The sequence below is a fragment of the Equus asinus genome, chromosome 25 (genome assembly GCF_041296235.1).
Source record: "Equus asinus isolate D_3611 breed Donkey chromosome 25, EquAss-T2T_v2, whole genome shotgun sequence".
Taxonomy (NCBI): domain Eukaryota; kingdom Metazoa; phylum Chordata; class Mammalia; order Perissodactyla; family Equidae; genus Equus; species Equus asinus.
In genome coordinates this window covers 50192384-50219677 of record NC_091814.1, presented here as the reverse complement: position 1 = coordinate 50219677, position 27294 = coordinate 50192384, and the positions used below count along the sequence as shown (strand labels likewise).

The 27294-nt window shown below is 43.4% G+C and overlaps 1 long non-coding RNA gene across 1 annotated transcript; it reads right to left on the bottom strand.

Moving 5' to 3' along the window:
- Positions 1-8074: 8074 nt before the first annotated feature.
- On the bottom strand, positions 8075-20698 carry LOC139042086 (uncharacterized). Its single transcript, XR_011498316.1, has 3 exons — positions 20331-20698; positions 8921-9264; positions 8075-8268 (listed from the first exon to the last, which is right to left on the bottom strand). It is a non-coding gene; the product is annotated as an uncharacterized lncRNA (long non-coding RNA).
- Positions 20699-27294: the final 6596 nt, after the last annotated feature.

Genomic DNA, 27294 nt, shown 5'->3' with positions numbered 1-27294 from the left:
GTAACCTGCTGTTTTTGGATGAAGTGTTCTATATATATCTATTAAGTCCATCTGGTCTAATTTTTCATTTAATTCTATTATTTCCTTGTTGATTTTCTGTCTGGATGTTCTGTCCATTGGTGTTAATGGTGTGTTGAGGTCCCCTACTATTATTGTATTGTTGTTGATGTCTTCTTTTAGTTCTATTAAGAGTTGCTTTACAAATTTTGGTGCTCCTGTGTTGGGTGCGTATATATTTATAAGTGTTATGTCTTCTTGGTGGAGAGTCCCTTTTATCATTATATACTGTCCCTCTTTATCTTTCTTTATCTGTTTTGCTTTGAAATCTACCTTGTCTGATATTAGTATAGCGACACCTGCTTTCTTTTGTTCATTATTAGCTTGGAGTATTGTTCTCCATCCCTTCACTCTGAGTCTGTGTTTGTCTTTGGGGCTGAGGTGTGTCTCCTGGAGGCAGCATATTGTTGGATCTTGTTCTTTGATCCATCCTGCCACTCTGTGTCTTTTGATTGGGGAGTTCAGTCCATTTACATTTAGAGTGATTATTGAGACGTGGGGGCCTACCACTCCCATTTTGTGTCTTGTTTTCCGGTTTTCTTCAGTTTCCTTTGTTTCTCGTCCCATGGTTTAATCTGTTCTGATGTAGAGCTGCTACTCTCTGTTGTTGTCCTTCTACTTATCTCCTCTGCTCTTGGTTTTGTAGCCCCTTTCCTTTTTTGGATTTTTCAGGAATGAGGGTTTTCCTGAGGATTTCCTGAAGAGGAGGTTTTGTGGCAATGAACTCCCTTAATTTTTGTTTATCTGGGAAAGTTTTTATTTCTCCATCGTATTTGAAGGATATTTTCGCTGGGTAGAGAATTCTCGGCTGTAGATTTTTGTCCTTCAGATTTTTGAATATATCATTCCACTCTCTTCTAGCCTGTAAAGTTTCTGCTGAGAAATCTGCTGATAGCCTGATGGGGGTTCCTTTGTAGGTTAGTTTCTTTTGCCTGGCTGTCCTTAATATTTTCTCCTTGTCGTTGACTTTTGCTAGCTTCACTACTATATGCCGTGGAGTTGGTCTTCTTGCATTGATAAAGTTTGGAGATCTATTGGCTTCTGTCACCTGAAGATCCATCTCCCTCACCAGATTTGGGAAGTTCTCAGCCATTATTTCTTTGAATAGGTTTTCTGCCCCTTTCTCCTTCTCTTCTCCTTCTGGTATACCTATAATCCTTACGTTGCATCTCCTAATTGTGTCTGATAATTCTCGGAGAGTTTCTTCATATCTTTTAAGTCTTGCTTCTCTCTCCTCCTCTGCCTGCAACAATTCTATATTGCCATCTTCCAAATTGCTAATTCTTTCCTCCATATTATCGGCCCTACTGTTCAGAGCATCTAGATTTTTCTTAGTCTCCTCTATTGTGTTCTTCATTTCCAATATTTCTGTTTGGTTCTTCTTTATCGTATCAAACTCTTTTGTGACATAGCTCCTGAACTCGTTGAGTTGTCGGTCAGAATTCTCTCTTAACTCATTGAGAATCTTAATGATGGCTGTTTTGAAGTCATCGTCATTTAGGTTATATATCTCATTTTCTTTGGGATTTTTTTCTGTGTATTTGTTGCTTTCTTTCTGTTCTGGAGATTTAATGTATTTTTTCATATTGCTTGATGTTGTTGATTTGTGCCTCCACATGGAGATAGAGTTTAGTTGCTCCTTTCACTTGTTTCAGCTGCTGCAGTGGGAGGAGCAGCTGTTTATATTTCACCAACCAGGAACCCTGTCCGTAGTTGCTACCTGGGCCTGGGCCCCTCTTCGTAGCCACAGTGGCCCTTTGGATTCCCTCCTCTGCCGTGGGGGCCGTCACAGGGGGGCTTCAGGCTGCAGGTGCCTACTGTTGCAGCCCACCTAGATGTGCTCTCTCCTTGGGGTCTGCAACGGTGTTATGGGCTTTTCCAGCGGCCAGGGGTGGGATCACTTATATTTGTCGCTCCGTTGCTGTCGGCACCCACCAAATCTCACTTGTCCTCTATGGGTCGCAGGAGAGCTATTGGCATCTTCTACAGTCTGTGGTTGGTACACCTAGCTATGCTGCTTTTGCCCTGGGGTCTTCCAGCCTTGTGGCTGGCGGCTGGGTGCCTTCTACTGGTGCTGTGCAGAGGCTTTCCCTAAGGCTGCTGTGAGCCTGTAGGGTTTCCCCCTAGGCTACTAAGCTGGGTCTCTGGAACTCTCTCCAGCCCCAGTCCTCTCTGAGATCTCCGGCAATCCCTAGCCTCACGGGGTGGGCAACGGCAGCTGGGGGTCGCCCCACCCTCTGGGATTCTCTCCGGGCCTCTCCTGGAGCCGTGAATGCTCAGCGTGGCCCCTCTGCTAACAGCAGACAGAGAGTTTTGTCTGCTGCCCGGGCGGAGCTCTAAAGATAACCTTCTTATACTGCAAAACTTCAAACTTCCCCAGAGAAAAATAAGACTAAACTCTTACTTGAGCAAACAGGGTCCAGGAGTTGACTCTCCTTGCAATATTGCTTGTAGCAAGACAGAGAGTTGGGGTGCTCCACGTGGTCTCTGCACCTCACTGTGAAATGTGCCATGCTCTTTCTGGATCATGTATGTTCCCAGATACACTTTGTCCCCACTCCTAATGCTTCCTCCTGTGAAAGGACCTCAGTGGGTATGGCCCTGGGCCTCTCTCCATCGCTTCCTCGCCGCCTCTGGGTCTGGGCAGGTACAGTGATTCATCTGTCTGGTAAATCTGGGGAGAATAATTGCTCCCCCACCAGTTCTGCAGTCTTTCTGGTGGGAGTGAGCCTGCCTACAGAGAGCGTATGTTCTCTGCTCCAGGCACAGGATGGGGGTATAAATGGCAGCCCCATATATTCTAGCTTAACCTCTATCAATAATTAAGTGAATATTTTGGACTCAACCCTTACTCTTTGTTTTATTTGATAAATTGTCCGGAACTCAGGTGAGGAAATTAGGTACTATTTAGGGGTGGGGACTCTGAGACCCCAACCCTGTACACTGTACACGTTGCCACTTGGTTGTACTTCTAAATCCCACTTCCTAGTGTCCCCTTGGAATCACGATCTTTACTGGTACATCATTGACATGCGAAATAAAAACCCCCCGACTGTCACATTCCTTTCTTTTAATTTATTGGCTTGCTATTGTATCAGCTTCCTACCTTAAAGGATTATCCACATACTTTCACCTACAACTTACTCTCTATATTGCCTCTGCTTTGGAAACAGAGATCCACTGGCAGTAAAGGCTGACAGGCGATGACTCTATGGTTTCACCCCAATCCGAGCTCCCCTCACCCCTTAATGCTCACAACAACCTAGGAGGTAAGTCCAGTTGTTATTATCCTCATTTTACAGATGAAGAACTTGAAGAAGAGAGGTTAAGCAATTTTCCCAAGGTCACACAGCTACTAAGAGAGATGGAACCACGATTCCAACCAAGGCACAGCTTCCCTCTAGAGTCCCTGCACTTCCCCACATATCACTGTAGGGGAGGAAAAGTTGTCCTCAACCCTTTTAGAGTCCCTGGCTGGCTCTGAAAATTAAACCAACAAAGACAGACTAACAGGAGAAAAGCACACAATTTGTATTGAATTTTTACACATACATGGGAGCTTCACAAGAAAATGAAGCCCTGAAGAAGTGACCAGAGCAGGAAGTTTTTATACCTCTTAGACAAAGAGATGATAAATTTGTGAAGAATTGATGAGACAGAGGGGTTTGGGCTAGGGGTAGTAAGAGGTGAAGAAGTCACTAGGAAGATAAGGGTTAGTTCAACAGGGTTTGCTTGTACAGATTTCTCAGCCCCACATTCCCTGTCTCTGGTGACAAGAATGCCTTCCTTCCTTGGTTCAGGGCAGGCACCAGACACGGGAGTTTCATGACTGTTTCAGGGAAGAAGGTGGGGGGGGGGGGGGTGCGACCTTCCTGCTTCCACCATTTTCTCAAACTCTTCCAGCTTAAGATACTCAATATGCCAAGGCGCCATATTTGGGGCATGTGTCCTGAACTTCACCAGCTGCACCCGCTTAAACTTACCACCGCAGATACACAGGCTAGAATGAAAGTTACCTGCTCACACTTCGGAAGAAGAAATATACAAAACACAGAAATGAGGCCAAGAGGATACCTGCATGCCCTTTCAATGTCACACTGAAGCATGGTTTAACAATCCTCATAAGAATTATTTCATTTTCTGGGAGAATTTACCGTTTTCTGTCTTTTCTATTTGCTATTAATCAGGGACTCAGAATCTATGAAGCTATGTTAACGTGTAGATTTCAGTCCAATGAAGATGCAAATGATTTTCCTCTAGTAGAAGAGATAATCCCAAAAGTTACGGTATATTTCCCTGCAAAACATTAATCAGTTTCGTTTCTAAATTAGATAATATATTCTAACAATTCTTTATTAAACTGCCTATAAATACCCAGTTCCTTAAATGCCCTCTGAACTGACTTTACCGTCGTACTGGTTCCCTCACTAATTAATGATTAAATCTTTGACACAGGTTCATTCTATGTTTGCAAAAAAATTATGTTTATAACTTCTGAAAAGTACACTTTTACACCCTAGAAGTGAGAGAACCATTACAAGGACTTTTCTAAATAAGTCTTTTCCACAACCAATTAAATCTGGCGAGAAGGGCCTGCCTGGTGCCTGCGACTGCCCCAGAGTCACAGCAGCAGGGTGCAGGGGAAAGGGCAGGGACTGTAAAAGCCAGAGCGGCCTGGGTTCACATATGACCAGGTCCCTTTCCGGCTCAACGATTTGGGGAAATTCACTCTCTTTCTCTAAGTCTCATTTTATGTCTATGCAATGGGGATAAATATTTCTACTAACAGAGTTATCATGGGCATTAAATGAAGTAATACATCGGGTATTTACACAGAGCCTGAGTCCTAGTGGGTGATCAGTACACATGTCAGTCACCTCCCTTTTTCCCAGGGCGATGCTGGCAAATGTCTTGCAACGACTTTCCAAAAGAAAGGCAGTTTGCGGGCCGGCCCGGTGCCGCAGCGGTTAAGGTCGCACGTTCCGCTTCTCGCCAGCCCGGGGTTCACTGGCTCGGATCCCCGGTGCGGACATGGCACCGCTTGGCACGCCATGCTGTGTGTGGTAGGCGTCCCACATATAAAGTAGAGGAAGATGGGCACGGACGTTAGCTCAGGGCCGGGCTTCCTCAGCAAAAAGAGGAGGACTGGCAGTAGTTAGGTCAGGGCTAATCTTCCTCAAAAAAAGAAAGAGGCAGTTTGCAGTGTCTGCGGATTTCCACGGCGCATATACTCCCACCCTGGCTGACTCAGCCCGCCAAGCTGAATGCAGAATCAGGAAGAGAGCCTACAGCTGGCCCCCCTCGCACGTCTCTACAAGCTGGCTCACTCTCCCCCCGTTCTCCTAACTCCTTCTCCTCTGTCAGACCTCAGCTCAAACACTTCATCAGGGGAGCCGCCCTGATCCCCAGGCTAGATCAAGTTTCCTGTTATTTTTTCTCACGGTATTATATGTCTTTGCTTCAGAATCCTTCTCACAATTTGTAATTATAGATTTATAATTATTAATTAATTAACATCTATCACAATCATTCTGCTGTAAGTGCCAGGAAGACAGAGACCATATCTGTTTTGCTCTCCATTATATCCCCATACCTAGCACAATGTCTGTTACAAAGAAGGGGCTCGATAAGTACGTGGTGAATTAATCAAGCAAACAAGCAATTGAAGATGGATGGATGGATAGATGGCTGCATGGATGAATGGATGGATGGATGGATGGATGGATGGAACTGAGTTTTTGTCCGTCCTCCAAATTTTATGCAGTTACTTCCCCTCTAACTGGTGTTCAGCCGTCCTCCGAACACTTTTGCACAAAGTTGCTCAAATCAGTCCTCTACAGAAGCTAAACATTTCCCGATGGCTGGAGAACCACAGTACAGTGACGTACTTCCTAAGTGGAAAGTATCATCATCTGACTACTTGATGCCCAAGGACTAAACGCCACTTAACTTCTGCAGGGCTGAGTTTCATCAGTGAACTGGATATTCCAGTGCCAGCCACTGCTTCAGCCAAGTGTGAGCTTGCCACCCAGCCACTGTGCCTCAAAAGTCAGCCTCTAGAATTCAGACAGTGCTCCAGAGTCCACTTTGGAACTTGGGTCCACATCCAATTTCCTTCTCTTCTGCATATGTTTCTTACCACTACTCATATATAATGTCTTCTATCCAAGTTACATGCTAAGATCAACATTTACTCAGCTTGACTCTTCTAGAGAAATAATTTTCATTTGTAACTAGAAACATTTTCCCATAGTCAGAATGATCATCTTCACTATCTAAAGATGTATTTTTTCTTTTTTTTTTCCCCAAGGAAGATTAGCCCTGAGCTAACATCTGCCAATCCTCCTCTTTTTGCTGAAGAAGACTGGCCCTGAGCTAACATCCGTGCCCATCTTCCATGCCACATCCGTGGCACATGTTGTATGTGGGATGCCTACCACAGCGTGGCTTGCTGAGTGGTGCCATGTCCGCACCCAGGATCCCAACCGGTGAACCCCAGGCCACCGAAGTGCAACGTGCGCACTTAACCACTGCCCCACTGGGCCAGCCCCAATATACTTTTTTCTGAAAGTGGATTTTTAAATATGAAATTGATTCAAATGTGTTAAAAATGATTAAAGAAGACAATTTAGGTGACACGAACTTTAAAACTTTGTGAAAATTAATAAACAGAAACCTCATTTAAAATAGAGTTGGGAGGCCAGAAGGGGGAGCTCTCACGCCCTGGGAGGATGGCCGACCCAGCAGGAAGAAGAAAGACTTCCTCTTCTCGCCCAGCAACAGCTCAAAGACTGTCACAACTCAGTAAACGGAAAGCCACTATATTTCAAACTCTCAATTCCTCCAGTGGACTCTATGTTCACAGCAGCCCTCTTCCCCTCTATAAAAAAGTTTCTCCCCTGCTTGTTGCTCAGAACTTGCCCATGGTTCACCATTGTTGCAGATCCCAAATTGCAATTCTTTGTTGATCACAAATAAACCCATTTTTACTGGAGAAATTACTGGCTGACTATTTGTTTAAGGCCAACAACTTCAAGAAGCAGACTGTTTCCATTGGGAGAACAGCAAACTGGGCAGAGGGCAGGAAGTTTTTACAGGATAAGGAATAAACAACAAGGAAGAGAAAAATAGAAAATATCTGATTGGCTGGGCTGCATCGTTAACCCTGGTTCCAGTGGGAAGGAACAAGGAAATAAACACAGTATAGAGCCCAGAGTTGGCTTGGCTGACTGCACATACTTCATTTCTGGTCAAGTGGAGCATTTACAGGGACAAGAAAGTTATCTAAGTTTTGGTTTGCTGATGTGACACCCCAGGCAGGAGTGCCTCCATCTTGGGCCTAGAGATTTATTTCAACAAATGTAAGGAGTTATTACTATTAATTAAGAACCTAAGAGCTCTTCCTATTCAGATCTCCTTATACAGACTTTAACATACTGGGAGAAAAGAAGTCAAAGTTTAAATAAAAATAATTTGTATGAGAGGTCACTTAGGTGTATGTGATATTATGATTTATAATAAGAAATATGTATTTGGTCTTTGTACCCATTCCTGGCACAGAGATCCTAAAGCTTTTGAAATTTCCTAAGCAATGAAAGATAAAGATGTCTTGTTAGTCATAACAAGCCCCTTTTAACCACACCTGAGTTTATGTTAATGTAGTGAGTTTTGGAAAGCCCCTAAGGATGGGGCCTGGTTATCAGGGAACTAACCAAATAATTAGAGGGTTGGAACTTCCAGCCCCACCCCTGGACCTCCTGCCAGGGAAGAGGGGCTGGAGGTTGAGTTAATCACTAATTGCCAATGATCTAATCAATCATGCCTACTTAATGGAACTTCCAGAAAACACAAAAGGATGGGATTTAAGGAGCTTCCGGGAGGTGCTGGGAGAGGGGTGTAGGGCAGGAAGACTTTTCCTCACCTAATGTGGCTTCGTCTGGCCAGAGAACGAATTAAATTCACATGAGACAGAATAGCAAGAGAAAAATTTTTTTTTAAGATTTTATTTTTTTCCTTTTTCTCCCCAAAGCCCTCCAGCACATAGTTGTATATTCTTCACTGTGGGTCCTTCCAGTTGTGGCACATGGGACACTGCCCCAGTGTGGCTCAATGAGCAGTAGCCATGTCCACACCCAGGATTTGAACCAACGAACCACTGGGCTGCCTGCAGCAGAGCTCACGAACTTAACCACTCAGCTATGGGGCCAGCCCCTGCAAGAGAAAATTAAACAAAGCTTTATGAGGACCATGGCCTGGGGCCTTTCTTCCCAAAGGAAGAAAGGGCACCGAAGAAGTGGGGTGCACATAGTGGTTATATACCCCCAAACAGGGTGTTTCACACATGATTGAAATGTCCCTCACACAATAGTCACAAGATTGCCCTGAAGGCACAGCGCTTGATGGACACAGCAGGAGGCAAGTCTATTGTCTTGAGCTGGGTGGTCACAGGTGAGCGCATCAATCAGTTCCTAGCCTAAGGAAAGATGCTTAATCCTTAAAGAAATGCCAGCGTTGGAGGGGGAGGGAAGTCAGCTACAGGAGGTTACCAGACAAGCACAATAAACAAATGCAGATTTAAGTCCTTGCCTTCCCCATTGATTAAGAGTTTCTAGAGACAAGTCATCTCCCCTTCTTCCTGGTAGAGAGGGGGATATCGTTACAGATGGAGATTTCCTTTACAATGTAAATTTCTCTTAATAAAAGGGTAAGCAAGTTCTACTTTTCAGTTGCTTTCCTGTCTGCAAAGAAACCAGCCTCAAACAATCATCATGCCAAAGAGACATATCTTGGGGTGGCCATTTCCAGGTCCCCACAGGGGCATGTCCAAAGAGGGCATGGCGGCTCCACACCCTTTCCCACATACCTTGCCCTATGCTCTCTTCCATCTGGCTGTTCCTGAGAAACCAGTATTCTAGCAAGGAAACTGTTTTCCTGAGTTCTGTGAGCCATTCTAGCAAATTAATTGAATCCGAGGAGGGGGTTGTGGGAACCACCGATCTACAGCTGGCGGGTCAGAAGCACAGGTGACAACCTAGACTTGAGATGGGCCTCTGAGTTGGCGGGTAGGGGCGTCTTGTGTTCCAGACTTGCTTGATGTGTGGAACCCCCACACGTCTGGTGTCAGAAGTGCAGCAGAGTTGCAGCAGAGCAGGAGAGCAGAGGAGACCCAGCGGACTGTTCTCCCTCTACAGCACGTGCGCAAGTCACCTAAGAAAAGAGGGGAGGGCGAGTCGCCACACTCATGAGACTTCTGAAATGTTTCACCTGGCACTGCAGAATTCTTTCTGGCAGATTTTTTCGAAATTTCAACCATTTAGCACAATTATCAGCAAAGTGTGACCTGCAAGTCATATGCTACCAAACTGAGCTTGCACTGCAGCTTGAAATCTAATTTCAGGAATCCTTGGATCCTAATAACGGAGAAACTGAGATCTGCTTAAAGAAACTCAGCCCAGCCTAGTCTGACCCTTGCTGACCACGCATTTCTGATCAGGTCTCACAGACAGGGAAGGACCAGTCACCTGCCTGCCCTGCTGCGTGTGCATGTCCATGGGAGACGTGACCGGAAAATCCAGTCTGGGTCCAGACTTGGGCCTTCATAAGGGGTCATGGTTCGGGCCGACGCTGAATGAGCTTCCCTCAGAGCAGCAGCTGTGAGTTTCCCCACCCCCTCGGTTGAGAATGAAACACAGGTCCCAGGGATGATCCATAACCCCAGAGCACTTTAAAAATATTATTAAAGTCATTTGATCTTTTATCACTTACCATCGAATTCATATTTTTTAAATGTAAAAGTATAATTTAAATGAAAGAATGCAATATTAACAAGCATTATGAGGCAAATCACATTTCACAAAGTCATTCAAGGAAATTAAAAATAAACCAGCTGTAAAAGTGTCTTGCTCAAGAGTGGAATATTTTCAAAGCTCAGCATCACAATTAGCTACTTTCGTTATGCAGTTTCTGAAAATTTATGTCCCCAAAAAGAAATCCTTCAAGTGAAGGGGAAATCATTTTTTTAAAAAAAGGACTAAGCTTCAGACATTGCGTTTTCTAGTTTAATAACAGTGTGTACAATGATTTAAGAGGAAATAGGTGAAGCTCAAAAGCATTTATTTTCTGGGACTATCCTTCTAACACCTCAGTCCTCTCCAAGTGGAGCTCGCTACAGCTTTTCAAGGAACTCCTGAGTCCCCATGGGAATGTAATCAGCGTGCCTATCATTCACTCTGTAGGACAGGAACAGAACTACGTCCACACCCACACACGCGCAGACCCCATTTGACCTCACTTTACTCGTACCAGGCAATCTGGTCTCCCTCAACCATCCTCAATTAACATTCAAGTACCCAGCAGGTGAACAATAGTCAAAAAATCAGGCGTAATGATCCACCAGCAGCAGCCAAAACAATAATAGACAAAAGCAGGGAAGAGGAGGGACCAAGAAGGAAGATGGAGAGAGGCAGGCACTCCAACTAGAACAGTAGAGTGCTCTGGAGTCACGTGGGAGAATTAACTGCTCTACTAACCTTCGAGGACACAACTAACTGGAAAGACAAAACCAGTCAACCACAACAACACAGCTCCCTGGGCCCAGCTAGCAGAGGGTGCCTGAGCCTCGCTAGCAGTGGTCTGGGAGGGAAACGCTGAATGACAGCTAGATGTATATCAAGGCACTTTAGCTGGACTAACTCATCTTTTTTTTTTTTTTAAAGATTGGCACCTGAGCTAACAACTGTTGCCAATCATTTGTTTTTTTTTATTCTTCTCCCCAAAGCTCCCCAGTACATAGTTGTAGATTTTAGCCATAGGTACTTCTGGCTCTGCTACGTGGGACGCCCCCTCAGCATGGCCTTGATGAGCAGTGCCATGTCTGCGCCCAGGATCTGAACCAGTGAAACCCTGGACCACTGAAGAGAAGCGCGAGAACTTAACCACTCGGCCATGGTCACAGCCTCTCAAAATCTTCTTTTAGGAGGAAATTTGGTTTCTGAAAGCAGCCAAAAATTATTTACAACCCAATGTGGGTGTTTAAGGTACAAAGACGAACTGAGAAATTTCCTTTCTATTAAAAATAAAATGTGATATAAATAATGAAACTAATTTGCTTTTGTGATTCTAAGAGTTCAAAAAATGGAGAAAGGGCAGCTTGGTTAAACTAAGTAGCCTATCCCCGAAGGGAAGAAACATTCATTCTGAAGTATTTTTGAAGGTGTTGGATAAACATCAGTCTTATTAAAACTTCTGGTTAAATAAGGCAGAAAGAATGCATTGATTATTTTTATTTCATCTCTTTGATACCTCACCAAAACAACAGGAAAGGAAAACAAAAGAGAATGGAAGACAACAGCTGCTGGGCAATGTCATCATGTTTTCAGTAGATGAAAAGCAAATGGAAGAGTAGTAACTGACAAAGTGAGAAAGTTTACAACCTAAATTATCACGGACAGAAATACCATCAGAAGCCACACAACCTTGGAAAAGCTCAGGATCTAGAGGCACCCAGCACAGCCGAGGGCAGGGATGGGGCAAGTGGATAAAACCAGGTGGCTTAAAGTCTCCGTTCAGAAGGATGAGCCCCAGATGCCCTCTCCATGCCCTGTGTCCAGAATACCGGCAGCCAGACAGAAGAGTGGCACATTCCTCTCTGGAAAATCCAAATGGCTCCAGAGAAAAACTTCTGGATTCTGACTTTTAGGAGTTCCCCAGCAAGAAGAGGAAGAAGCCTAAAACTCCCAGCCTGATTACTTCATGACTGATTGTACTAGTTGAAAAGCCCCGCACAAGCATAGAGTCACAAATCAACAGTGTGGTGCTGTGTGTGCCCTGAAACGTGAAGAGAAAGACAAGGGTCAACATGTTTTTCAGGAAATCATCTAATACGGAAGGTAGAGACCAAAAAAACACAGAAGAAAAGAATTTGGAGGAAATAAAAATAATGCATGAGTTAACATCAAAAGAATTATAATCCATGTCCTCTGAGCTACAAAAGATAGTATTGGACCCATGGAACAAGAATAGTGTTGTAAAAGGAAGAACAGAATAAGAATGAACTTGTAGAAATTATAAATAACAGTGAAATGGACCAGCCCTGGTGGCCTAGTGGTTAAGTTTGGTGTGCTCTGCTTCAGTGGCCCAGGTTCAGTTCCTGGGCACAGACCTACACTGTTCTGTTAGTAGCCACGCTGTGCTGGCCACCCACATACTAAAAAACAGAGGAAGATTGGCATGGATGTTAGCTCAGGGTGAGTCTTCCTCAGCAAAAGAAAAAAAAAAAAAGAATGAAAGATAAAATTCAGGAATTCTCATAGAAAGTGAGACAAAAAAATAAAATGATGGGGGCCAGCCTAGTGGCAGAGCAGTTAAGTTTGCACGTTCTGCTTTGGTGGCCCAGGGTTCGCCGATTCAGATCCCAGGTGCAGACCTATGCACCACTTGTCAAGCCATGCTGTGGCAGGCATCCTGCATATAAAGTAGAGGAAGATGGACACAGATGTTATCTCAGGGCCAATCTTCCTCAGCAAAACGAGGAGGATTTGCGGCAAATATTAGCTCAGGGCTAATCTTCCTCAAAAAAATAAAATAAGTGAAATAAAATGATGGACAATAGAAAAACTAAGAAAATTCAAGGACCCATCTAGTAAATGGAATATCTGAATAACAGGAGAAGAGAGGAAGCATGATAAAATTATCAAAGAAATAATACAATTGTTTTCCCACAAAACTGAAGACCCAGACTGGAAGGGCCCCCTGAGCACCCAGCACAGTGGATGAAAAAAAGCAAGGCATGGCAGAGTTCTGTTTTAGATGCGTGAAGTTTGAGCAGCTGTCACAAATACCAGTGAAAAGATCACATTAATAATTAGATACAGGAGTCCAGAGCTCAGGGGAAAAGTCAGGGCTGGAGCTGTAGACTGGGATCCATTCGCTTATAAAAGTATTTGAAGGCAAAACACTAAATAAAATAACCTACGGATAGTTAGATAGAAAAGGGGAGCAGGAAAAGGACAGACAGAGAGACAAGGGAAGAGAGTAGGGCTCAGAGCAGAGTCCTGTAGAGGAGGCTGGCGACACTCAGGGCAATGTGACATGTCAGGGGACCAAAGGAGAAAGACTTCCAAAGGTGGGTGAGGTCAGCTGCATCAAAGGCGGCCAGGGTGGAGGGAAACAGTACAGAGGAGATTTGATTGTTGGACTTAGTGAGGTGGAGAGCACCAGTGACCCTAGTAAAAACTGCACATTTTTCAGAAGCATTCATTTTACTCAAAGATTAGAATTGGGGTAGGGTGGGATGGAGAAAGATGCAGGATATTAATAATTTAAGTGCCAAATAATATAAAACATTGGTTTTGTTTGGTTGGTTGGTTTTGGGTTTTTTTGCTGAGGAAGATTAGCCCTGAGCTAACATCTGTTGCCAACCTTCCTCTTTTTTTGCTTGAGGAAGATTGTCCCTGAGCTAAGATCTGTGCCAATCTTCCTCTATTTAAATGTGGGTTGCTGCCACAGCATGACTGATGAGTGGTATAGGTCCATGCTTGGGATCTGAACCCACGAACCCAGGCTGCCAAAGCAGGGTGCACCACACTTAACCACTACACCATGGGCTCAACCCCTAAAACATTGTTTTAACATTGAAATCTGTAAAGATGCCTCCCTCTCTGTGCCAGGAAGAAGGCGGGATGGCCTTATCTCTGGAAACTTAATGGGGAAGGCAAGAACTTAAGTTGGTTACTGTCTGGCAACCTCATGTAACTGATTTAAGTTGGTGGCTTCTGGCCTTTACTTAATCCGATTTGATTCTTATCTAAAAGTTGTGGGACCACCCAATGGCCAGACCCCACCAGCACTGATACCATTTTAACTTTTTACGTGTTCTTTCCTTTGTCTTGTAAAGAGATGGCTCACATACCTATGCCTTAAATTTAGCCTTACTCTCCACCCATGTTTGCAGCAGAAGCGGCAGCAGCAGCGGCTCCTCCTGCCCGTGGGTCCTCTCCCCAAACGGCAGCCTGACTGCCCATGGGTCCTGTCCTCATGCTATTCCACACTATTCTCTAAATAAAAGAGCATTACTGCCAGATCTTGAGAGTCCAAGAAATCTTTCTTTCAACTCCTCTGCTCACCAACCCCGCATCACTTAGAAGTAGGATTGCTGGGCCAATAGATAAAATGATCGATGCCACTGTTAAAGAACAAAATTCAGCTGAGTAAATTTTAAAGCTCTTATTGGTTTTATTTAACAATTCATGAATCAGGCAGCATCCAATCCAGCAGACAGAAAGTAGCTGCGAGGAGCTGTACACGATGGCCACAGAAGCTCCGTGGCCTTCCCACATACCTTGCCCTCTGAATCTTTTCCATCTCGGTGTTCCTGAGTTAAATTCTGTTATAACAAACCAGTAATCTAGTAAGTAAAATGTTTCTCTGAGTTCTGTGAGCTGCTCTAGTTAATTCATCAAACTCCCACCAAAGTGGGGGTCATGGGAATCTCTGATTTATAACCGGGAACACCTGGGACTTGTGACTGGTGTCTGAAGTGGGGGCAGTCTTGGACTGAGCCCTTAACCTGTGGGATCTGACACTAGCTCCTGGGCATGCGTGTCAGAATTGAGTCCAATTGTTGGACACCCTGCTGGTGTCGAAAAACTGCTTGTTATTGGTCGTGTGGGAAAACCCCCTCTCCACACACATTGGAACTGGTCCCACGCATTGGAGTTGGGTGCAGAGGCTTTAGCAACTTTCTAAGCAAATGGGCCATTTGTATTTTGTAGGGACTTGAAATTGGCCACCCCAAGATATGTCTCTTTGGCATCAGGATTATTTGAGGCAGATTGCTTTTGATAAACTGGGACAGGGAAGGAGGCTCTGAGGAATGGAACTTGCCCTTTGTTAGGACACACTTACATTTGTAAGGTAAATCTCTATCTGTAAAAGGTGCCTCCCTCTCTGTACCAGGAAGAAGAAAGGAGATGACCTTCTCTCTGGAAACTCTTAATCAATACCAAAGGCAAGGACTTAAAATCTGCATTTTATTGTGCTTCTCTGGTAACCTCCTGTAACTAACTTCCCTCCCCATCCCAATGTTGGCATTTCTTTAAGGATTAAGCATCTTTCCTTAGGCTAGGAACTGATTGCTGTGCTCACCTGTGACCACCCAGCTCGAGACAATAGACTTGCCTCCTGCTATGCCCTCCGAGATAGCAGACCACTACCTGCTGTGTCCATCAAGCACTGTGCCGACAGGGCAATCTTGTGACTATTGTGGGAGGGACATTTCAATCACATGTGAAACACCCTGTTTGGGGGTATATAACCACTATGTGCACCCCACTTCTTCGGTGCCCTTTCTTCCTTCAGGAAGAAAGGCCCCGGGCCATGGTTCCTCATAAAGCTTTGTTTAGTTTTCTCTTGCTATTCTGTCTCATGTGAATTTAATTCGTTCTCCAGCCAGACGAACCCACATTTGGAAAGAGGAAATGTCTTCCTCCCCTACAATTTCCTCCTCTGTGGTTTCACAATCCCTATTGTTTGACTCTTTGATTTTTTTTAAATTAATGATTATAGGAGCTCTTTTTGTTTTATGAACATGAACTCTTTGTTATATTTGTTGCACATATTTTCTCCCAGTCCGTCTCTTATCTTTTATTTTGTTTATGGTAGCTTTCATCATGGAAATACTTTTAATTTTACAAGAGCACTTCTGTCTATCTGTTTCTTTGTGGCTTCTAGGTTTGGTGTCTTGCTTGTGTCTCCCTCTTTGAAAAGTTACTAAAATAATCTTTGTTTTACTTTAGCACATCACAGTGTAGCTTCTTATGCTTAATCCTCTAAGAAATTTGAAATTTATTTCATAGCATGCTGTGAGATAAGAATAAACTTTTATTTCTAAATAATAACCCATTTTCTCAGTAGCATTTATTAAATACTTTGTCATTCCCTTGATTTGAAATGCTGCCTTTAATATACTAATTTTCATAAATACACACACACAAGCATTACTGGATTCTCTAAAGTTGATCTAAGACATTCTTTTTCACAGTAAGAGATTACAGTAATTCCTGATAATGAAATCGTGGTATTGATACCAGCTCAATACAAGGCTGACATAAGGGAAGCCATATTGTAAAAAAGAAACCATATTGTAACTTTGAAAGACCTCTGATTAACCTAGACACACTCTGTAGATTTTTGTGGCCCCTCCCAGCTGCTATAAGTTGATAACTTTGTTCTTTTGAGTTCCTTAGGAATGTGATGACCCCCGGGCAGAGAGTCTATGCTGATAGCCATGATCAATGACAACTGAAAGATCAGGGTATAGGGTCTTGCTCCGGTGTCAGTCTCTGTTGCATATCCAGTAAAACAAAAGACTCAGGAGCTGAGAGCAGATGTCTGCGCCTACCCAGAGATCAGGTGGATGCCTCCACCTGGACACCAGATGCCTCCCCCACCCAGAGACCAGCCACCTATATAACTGGCCTACAGTCTTTGTAAGATGATTCTTTCTGACATTAGTCGACCATCTTCCCACTTGCTAGGAAGCTGTAATAAAAAGTCCTTTCTCTCCCACCACCTTGCCTCTTGACTATTGGCATGTCTTGTGGCCGGCAGATGACCCCTGCCCCCTTGGACGGTACCAGTATTAGCACATAGGTGTACGTATCTCCTTAGTAAGGGGTTTTGCACCAGCTCAGAGAGATATGATGTCAAGCCACTAATGAAGAGCTGCTTTAAAAGCAGGGTGTCAGCTACATCACATTACATTTTACTTCCAACTGAATTAAATATCTATTGACCCAGATTTCCATGATGCTATTAAAGCACAGCTTCTACTTTAGCTTCAGTGGTTCTGGGGATTATATGAAGCTGAGGAGCTAAGTTCAAGAATAGATTCCTGACCACAGAGGCAAAGGCCAAGGACACGTCAATAAAAGCTGCAAATAATTTTTTGCTGTTTCTAAGAGATTTCGTCACAAGGTGATGGATGAGTAAGACAATGGTCAATAAGGGAAGAGCAGTATCTAATTCTTTCCTCCTTGTCCTGAAAACTATTTACCTGAGGGACCGCAACTGGAATCTGACCAGGAGGAAACTTATTGGCTAGCATTTTAGATTTAATAACTAGTGAAATAAAGCTCTATAATCTGTGAGGTATGAAGAATTGACCTTTAAAGAATGAAATAGACCAGATGGGACCACAAATGGGATTCAAACACAAGCAAGTTCTATAAATTAGAAACCATTATTCCACAAGCCTTGACTATCCTAGAGGAAGAAGATTTCCAACAGACACTTGGTTTATTTGGGGCCATGCTATGTGAGAGAGTTCTCAGTCAGAAAAAGGGCTTAGAGTTGATGCCCTTCTTTAGTTTTCCTCTGTTGTTATATTCCTAAGAAAATAAGAGCTTGGGGGCCAGCTCTTATTCAGATCCTGGGCACAGACCTAGCACCGCTCGTCAAGCCATGCTAAGGTAACGTCCCACATAGCACAACTAGAAGGACCTACTACAACTCAAATATACAACTAAGTACTGGGGGACTTTGGGGAGAAGAAAAAAAGAAAAAAGATAGGATTTTTGCATTGAGTCAGTTCTTCTAATCTTATTCAAATCAGAGCAATTTACTAGATACCTTCTCAAAATCCGTATCTAAATAGCTACTATTTATGGAGCAATTACTTTAAATGCCAGTCAGCATCCTGTTATATTTCTCATTAATATTTACAACAACCCTATTAAATATCATTGTCCCCCTTTTACAGATGAAAAAACTGAGGCTCAAAGAAGTTAAGTAACATAAAACCAGTGTATGGCAGGCCATAATTCAAGTCTAGGTCGAGCTGATTCCAGAGCTCGTGTTCTTAACCATGATACCATACCAGGTCAAAGTCGGGAACAGATAGAAGAGCCAGGGTAATGGTGTTAGATAAGTAGGTTGTCATCCTTATATAGCGAGGAAACTATTAGAAATAAGAATTTATCTGAATTTCTTTAGAGAGAAATGAGAAGAAGCAATGTTGATTTTCAATAGACCCAGGTACATGAATCACCTGACAGCTGTGGTGCTTACTTTAAGAAGCTGAGTATTTAGGCCAGCCCGGTGGCACAGTGGTTAAGTTCATACGTTCGGCTTCAGCAGCCCAGGGTTCACTAGTTCGGATCCCAGGTGTGGACCTACACACCACTTGTCAAGCCATGCTGTGGCGGGCATCCCACATATAAAGTAGAGGAAGATGGGCACAGATGTTAGCTCAGGGCCAGTCTTCCTCAGCAAAAAGAGGAGGATCGGCAGCAGATGTTAGCTCAGGGCTAATCTTCCTCAAAAAAAACAAAAAGAAGAAGAAGAAGCTGAGTATTAAGCCAGCTAAGTATTTGATTCAAAATATCAAATCATACTCATCACTTATCCTAACTGGAACAGTTTCCCATCTATAAAATGTGTTAGATTCAATGACATCTTGAGCCCATCCTGCTCAAGAACTATATGATTCTCCAAGTATAGAATTGTAGGAAGGACTGGCACAATAGCAATTTCTGAGGAAAAAAAAAATGTTCCAGAAGGATTATTCATTATGAACTGAGAAGCACAAACAGGTGGATGAAGGTAAGAATAGCATCTAAATCAAAGGAGGTAACAAGTTAAGGGCGCTCTGTACTTCCCAGCCCACATTCAGAATATTATATTCTAAGAAATGCATTCTAACAATGACGCTGATAAAGTAGAACGTAATAGAATGTAACCAATAGAGGGTGATGAGGATGGTGGGCCTCAGGATGTCATGTGCTATAAAGAACATCAAGAGGAGGCTGGAGAGTTAGGAAACATTTGTTTGGAGTCCCTGGTAAGATTTTCTTCCCACAACCTTACCTCCCACAGAAACTACCTAGGAATCCAGAGAAAGAGGCTACAAATGATCTGATTACCCACCTTCTCCTAAGACATCCCAAGGACTAATGTCACCATGCCCCACCTTCCTATTTGCCTTAGTTATCCACAAAAGTTCAAGTTTCCAGGTCATCCATCATCACCAGACTCCTCTCCCCATAGGACGCTGTACATACTTGACTGGCCCAATCTTCCTGAAGCACTTAAACCTTTCTACTACGTCCTATGGAACTCACAGATGTCATCAGCCAAATGTCTACCCTTGAACACGTCTCAGTTCCCTACTCTGTGCACTTCCCAATAAATAGCCCCTGCGAGTGTACTGCTACTCCTGGATCCTTGCTTCCCAAGTGAATGATTTTTTTTCCCACATTCAACGTAACACAATGCCTGCACCACCAGGCTGGCCCCAATTCCAATATTTTTTTACCAAGATAACTAGAAGAATACAATTGCCATTTCTAAACATTCATGTGCATGGCCACAGCTTTGCCACTGACAATCTGAATGACTTTAGACAAGTCACTGCCCTTCTCTGAGCCTCAGTCTTGTCACTACACCATGAAAGATTTAGACTAGATCAGAGGTTCTCATGCTCTCTTTGATGTGTGTGCCTCAGGAGGCTGCTCAGGAGACAGGAAGAAAGTCAGGCACATTGGATTGTGGGCTTCGTATATCAGGAGTCCATCTAAGGCTTATTTAAAAACAGTAATCCACTGCTAAAATTGAGAAAAAATTATTATCATTGCTGTGGACTGAATGTGTCCCCTCAAAATTCATATGTAGAAACTCTAATCTCCACAGTGATGGTATTTGAAGATGGGGCCTTTGGGAGGTGATAAGTTCATGCAGGTGACTTCCTCATGATGGAATTAATGCCGCTATAAGAAGAAACACAACGGTTTCTCTCTCTCTCTCTTTTTTAGGTACTCACATACAAGGAGGGGGCCATTTACAAACCAGGAAGAGGGTCCTCACCAGATCACTGCCCAGCACCTTGATCTTGGGCTTCCCAGCCTCCAGAACTGTGAGAAATCAATATTTGTTGTCTAAGCCACCTGGCTATGGTAATTTGTTACAGCAGCCTGAGCTGAGCAAGGCAATCATCTTACCTAGATGACTTGAGAGATCCCTTCCATTCCATCTGAAGTTGTATCAACAAGCTAAAATGAGTGATCTGTACAGTAGCATTAGTCCAACTCTGTCACATCACTGCAACAGCCAGCAGAAAGATTGAGTGGGTTTTGCTGCAACCTGTCACAAACAGTATCAGTACTGTAGCCGTCACTCAGACTAACAAACCTTCGGGTGTGCTTTGTGGGAGAGAATCCAGGCTGGGATTGCTCTGACAACATAGCACGGGATTATTTTAACAGTATTGAATTACTCACATCTCCTTGGACCTGGGTTTGAAGTTTCGGCAGCAGTTTCCTTTTGAAGGCTTTTTCAGGGTTCCCTTCCTTTCATTCCTGACTCAAGCCTTCCGGCCGTAAAGGCAAATATTTTACTGACTCAGCTCAGGTGAGTGAGAGGGAAAGAGAAACAGGAAACAATTATATAAGACTACATTTGCATACAAGCCAGTGTCTTTCCAGAACATTAATTTCTCCTAAAACTGCTGTCTAACTTTCAAGTTCATCTGGTATTTTAACACAATGTTTTACTTCAGCATGGTCCGCTCTTATTATTTGACTAAAGAATTTCTGAGTCCTCTGCTTTGTTTGTGCTGTTTTCCATAAAAGGAAATGGGGTGAGAAATGCTGAAATAGTTCCACCCAGATGGTTAAAGCAATGTAGAGTTGGACAGAATTAAACTCACCTTAAAATAACTTGCTTGCACAAATATCCACAAGTGGGATAGCTGGATCACATGGTAGTTCTATTCTTAATTTTTTGAGGACTCTCTATACTGTTTTCCACAGTGGCTGCAACATTTTACTTTCCTACCAACAGTGCACAAGGGTTTCAGTTTGTCCATAGCCTGGCCAACATTTGTCTTTTGGGGTTTTTGGTTTGCTGTTGTTTTATATAATAGCCATCCTAAGCAGTGTGAGGTGCTGTTTCACTGTGGTTTTGATTTGCATTTCTTTGATGATGGGTGATGTTGAGCATCTTTTCCTATTCCTGTTGGCCAAATCAGTATCTTGAAGAGATATTAGCACTAGCACTCTCATGGTCATTGCAGCTCTATGTACAATAGCCAAACTGTGGAAACAACTTAAATGTCCATCAACAGATGAATGGATTTTTAAAATGTGGTATATACATACAATGAAATATTATTCAGCCTGAAAACAGAAGGAAATCCTGCCGTGTGTAACAACATGGATTAACCTTGAGGACATTATGCTAAATGAAATAAGCCAGACACTGGAGGACAAATACTACATGATCCCACTATATAAGGTACCTAAAATAGTCAAACTCACAGAAGCAAAGAATAGAATTGTGGTTGCCAGGAGGGAGAAATGGCCAGTTGCTAGTCAACGGGTATAAAATTTCACTTATGCAGGATGAGTAAGTTCTGAAGATCTGCTGTACAACATTGTGCCTGTGGATAACAATAGTGTACTGTACATTTTAAAATCTGTTAAGGGGGAGGTCAAACGTTAAGTGTTCATATGTGTGTTTATATATATGTATGTTTAAAAACTTGCTTGACATTGACATATTCTTTGCATGACAGTGGTCAATGGTTATTTATTATCTGTGGACCTTGGGCAAGTTATTTAACCTCTCTTTCTATTTCTTTATCTGTAAAAAGGGCACTAATAGCACCTACTTCCAAAGGATATAATGAGGATTAAATGATTAAAGTGCTTGGAACAGCGAAGGGCATGATATAAGGCATATACTCCTGTACTAACTTTTCTTGTTGCGGTATTTATCCTGAGGAGTCATCAATAAAAGAGAAACATCACCCAAAAAAAATCTCCCAACAGCCTAAGGGCAAAACTCCCCCTCTTGTCTCCATTGAAACACTATCTACCGAAATGCTTTAAGCGCACAAAAACCTTTAACAAAACTACTGATACAGCGTCTTAGCTAGTGACACGCCAGTACAAATGAGACAGAATCGGGATGGGACTCTGCCCCTCACCCTTAGCCACCAGATCTGGCACCTCCCAGCTTAACTATTTTGGAAGCCAAGATAAGCAACCTTCCAACCAGAAAATTTCCCCCCAGCAATCAACCGACTGCCGTGTGAGCACAAAGCCTCTAGATGACCCCTACACTCCCTTCCTGGGGCAGAAGTAGTGAGCAGCACCACCGTGTTAGACCCACCAGGCAGGGGCAGGGACCCTAACTCCAACAGGGCCCGGGGCCGCACAGCCACACCACCGGGAAGAGGGAAGCAGAACGCTTCTGAAGGCAGAGAGTCGTGACATCAGTCCGTTCCCCTCACCCCATAGAAGACTCAGGATGAGTCCCTTCAGAGGGCCAGCCAGAGAGCCACTCCTCCCGTGCTGAGACAGGAGCTCCTTGCGCTCAAGCATAAGCCCCGATAAAACCTTGTCTGAGGCTTTGGTTGGGCCTCTTATCGATCTCTGTTACACAGAGCCCCTAAGAGCCTAAGGTGGCATCACAAATGCAGGACTGACCTTTGCGTTGAGCCCTCTGTTAAGCTTCTAAGAGCCCTAATGGGGCACAGTAAAGGTGAAACTGGCTGGGGTTCCAGAATGGGTCAAGTGAGTTACTGAACTACGCAGTGAGAGAAGCATTCTGGGAAATCTTGGAACTTTAACAAAGGTGACAATAGAAAGGAGGAGATAGTGAACTTTTCCTTCCTCTCTGACCTTACCCCTGGATCACAGAGGATGGGAAAGGAGTCAGTTATAAGAAATCTTGGCTACTTTCTCCCAGCCTGCCAGAGCGGTTATCTTTAAATGTAAAATTTTTAACTCTCCTGCTTGAAACCCTTCAAAGTCTTCCCTTTTCACACAATACCCTCCTTCAATATTTTGGAATGAGTGTATGGGGTAGGGAGTCTGCCGTGAGGAAGACAGAGAGTTTCTAGAGATAGATGGGTTTATGGCGTTAAAAAAGAGACAACAGGCCCAAAATAGAGTCACTTGTGCTAAGCCCCAGGCCAGCAAACCAAGACTTCATTCCGAAGTTCATTGCAGTTTCAGCCTCTCCCAGAAGTGCAATTTTAAACCAATCAGTCTGGAATTTCTGATCAATGCTAGCGAAATAATCTGCCTGATAAGACCCCTCCCATCCCCAGCCCCTAAGGGAAGGTGACCTGCCAGAAATCATTTTTCTTTTGTTTCCTTGCACCTATAAAAGCTTTCCCTTTTGTATGGCTCCTTGGAGCTGCTTTCTATTTGTTAGATGAGATGCTGCCCCATTCATGAGTTGTGGGATAAAGCCAATTAGATCTTCAAATTCACTCAGTCGAATTTTGTTTCTAACAATGGGAACCTTGTTTGCAAAGAGGACAATCCCCCTCTCACAAGTTACGACCTGAGATTTTCTCATTATTTCCTGCAAAGCCTCACATTTTCTCCTCCCTGCCTATTTACCCCTCCTAGAGGAACTTGATCCCTCCTAGAGGAACTTGATCCCCTCAGGACAATGCCAGCCAGAAGGTCTCTTGAGTCAGTCTGAGTCCTTCCCCTTTCCCACCTCAAGAAGCCAATGAAAACCTGCCTCCCAAGTCAGACTGACTTACACACGTCAAATCTAACCTGGGACAGGAGTGTGGAGAAATGACCCCTTACTGTGTGAGCACTAAGGAAGCAAGGGTCCAGTGACTAGGAACACAGTCTTCAGAGGCCCGTAGGTTAGAGTGGGAGTCTTAACCATTTACAAGCTGTTAATAAATCTTTCTGAACCTGTTTCTCATCTGTAAAAAGATGTAGGAGAGAGTTGAGAGTTGTAATAATTAAATGTGATGCCTAGCACATAGTAACGGCTCAATAAATGTCGGCTATTATTTGTATTAAAACCTTAATTCTAGAAGCTAAAAGTGTAACCTTCTTCCTCCTCTCTCCTGTGCAGGAGAGTGAGCACAAATCTCATATTATTCTATTAGCTATGATAAAATTCTAGATACAAATATAACAATAACCATAATTCCCTTCTGTTCCTCTAAGTTCTGATTGTTTAACAATGTATTTCTTCCTAGGCCACAACAACATGCAGATACAGTTAGGAAGACAGGGTTTCTGCTGTTTCTACTACCCCTACCGCCCACTCCACATCCCCTGGGTCTTTCCTCCCACACTCTCGGAACTTCCAACCTAGTCCAAGCCCCTTGCTCTCCCCTGGAATGTTTAGGGGATGGTGGTTTCTCCCTGTGTCCTCCCAAGCCTGTCCTGTACTTACCGGTCACTACAAGTAGCCTCAATCTCCTGGCTCCTCTGCACATACCACGCCCGCCCCTGCCTTTGCTTGCCCCTCCCCACACCACTGTTTCACTAATGTCTGAGCAGCCCTATCCAGGTAGATCTTCCACTTCCTCCCCTTCTGTTCCCTTCACATCACTAGTTGTTTTCATTGCCGCTGGTGCCTAGCAGTGTGCTCGCCTTGCCTCTATTTTTCAGGCAGAGACTAAGCTGTTTCTCAGAGTTCTTCTCAGGAGTCTTAGCCTGGGCCAGTTCCAGAGAATCCACTTCCTTCCCTCTTCCTTAGGTCCCGGAAAACCCACACTAAGTCACCTTGGCTCCTCAAACAAAATGGATGACCTCATCATATTGTCTCCACGTGCCAGATGTACAAAAGCATAGACACCATGCATCTTGGGCTTTCCAAAGCAGTCCCAATTTATATTGTCTCCTTTTTGATGAAAGAAATGATATATAACCAAATGTAACTCTTTGCAGACTTTTTATATATATAAATTCAAAACTAAAGAAAAACATCTTCCATCAAATTATCTATGTTGACTTTGGGTCCCATATCTTGAAGAAACTATGTTGGTTTCTGAGTATGGAACATGAATTGGGGATTGGAGAAGAGGGAAACAGGATAAAATACGAAAGATTATTGCCTACAAGAGTATATTGATATTCACACAGAAAAACACTTTCTGAGAGCCTACTAGGTTCAAGAACATGCTGAGTGATGGGAGGGCATATTATGCCTTTGAATGAACCAGGCTCCCTGGCATCTGAGAGCTCACAGAATTGTAAAGGAGATAGGCTACATAAGTATCTATAATATAGAGCGGGCCATGAGAAGGGCTACATTTAAAGTGCCAATGATTGTGAGTGATTAGAGAGGAGAGAGTTCCAATACATTCTTCACACTGCCACCAAAATGAACTTTTTAAAATGATAATTTCATCACCTTATTCCCTGGCTTAAAAATCCTCAATGACTCACCAAAACCCTCATGAAAAAGACCAGATTTGGCTTACAGGATGCCTGTCTCTTCCCCAAACTCTTCCAGCCATCAGCCACCTCACCCCATCATTCTCAACTTCTCACAAACATGCCCACTCTTTTCCGCCTCTAGGCCTTTGCACTTTCATTTTGCTTATAATCTCCTCTGTTCATTTCCTCTTCTTTCTCAACTGCCAGCACCTCCACTCTACCCAGCTTGGCCTAAATCCAAATCACCTCTTCAGTCTCAAGGAAGACCTCAATCAGGAAGCTTTCCTTAAACATCTCAAATGGGGTGTGTGCCCCTCTTGTGCACTCCCATACACCCCTCCGCTACACTTTTAATACTACATTGTGTTCACTTATCACACTCTTACACTAAACTTTTTATACTTACAAAGAAAGCAATCCTGTCTTATTCATCTGTGTAGCCAAAGTATCTTACATTGCCTGGAACATAAATAGTTATTCAATAATCATTTGTCAATAGGTGAATGAGGAAATTCTTTACTTACCAGGCTTCAGCCTGCAGCAATCTAAAATTCTGAGAGAGAAGGAGCACAAGTAGCCATCTAAGGCCTTTAAATGCACCAGGCTCAGCATCCAGACCTCACCTCCGACTCTCCTTGAGACTCAGGGGCCATCCTGCATACAGCAACCTCCACAGTCACTCAATCATACTAGCCTAGATTGGCCAGCAACCAAAATAGATTCCCTGCAATACCCTCATGCCCATTTTGCTCCAGTTTCTTTCCCTCCCATACCTGTAGCCTATCTGCCTTCCTAACTCATAGACCACTTCTTCAACCCCTTAGTCATACCTAAGACCTAGCTCTTGTCTAAGACCACCACTTCCCCTACAATCTAGTTGAGGTCGTTGGCCATTTCCACACCCTACATAACTAGAGGTGTGTAGGGGAGTTTAAGATCTTCCTCACTCCCAATAGCACTTCCAGGCCTTCACTGTCCTTGGAGTATCACTGTCCTTTTCAGAGTTATTCTATCTCTGACATCTGCTTACTTTAAATGCTCACATTCTTGGAATATTTGATAAATTGGCATCATCTTGTAAATCTTCAATGACCATGTGGATAATGCTTCTAACATTATAGTTTTCTAGTTTCTTGATACCTCAATGATGACTATTTCTACTTCATGCAGTTACCCATTCTTGTGCTCGTACCTGGACCTTGTTGCCATCTGGAATTTTTCCATTGATTAAGTTTTGAATGATAATAACTCATCCTCTGACTGTGGATTCCCATCTTTCAAGCACCATTATTACTCACAAAGGTAATCCTTCTACTTCTTGATCCTTTCCTTTCTCTCAATCAGCCTTTCCTACCTTTTTTTCCTTCTGAACCCAGGATACTCTTACATAGTTGATCATCTGCACATATGCACTTTCAAGAACACCATCAATTCCAAGGTACACCTATCTTTACATTCTGGATCAAGTCTATGGTTACCTTCTCTGCTCCTACATGGAGACAATAAGTGAAATTGGATAGAATGATACACATTATGCAGATGGAACCAGTAAAAATTAGTAATCTTCAGCCTCAACTGGGCCTTTTGTGATTTCTCTTATTTCCTCTTAAATATTATCCCAAACCCTGGCAAATTTTATCAATTCCCTTTTCCCCTCACTTCCAATAAGTGATCTTTATCAAATTCCAACCAACTGGCACATCTACGATTTTAATTAGATTCACCCTAATCCTCAAACTTCCCTCCAATTTCAGAGGATGAGATATCCTTCTTCCTTAACTGTATTCTGTCTTGCATCGTGCAGAATGCTTCCCCTTCAATCAGCTACCTCTCTCCTATATTGATGTGGGCTCGGTGAGCCAAAGAGTTGAAAGAAGGATTTCTTGGACTCTCAAAGTCTGGCAGTAGTGCTCTTTTATTTAGAGAATAGTATGGAATAGCATGGGGACAGGACCCATGGGCAGTAAGAGCTGCTGCAAACATGGGTTGAGGGTAGGGCTAAATTTAAGGCATAGGTATGTGAGTTATCTCTTTA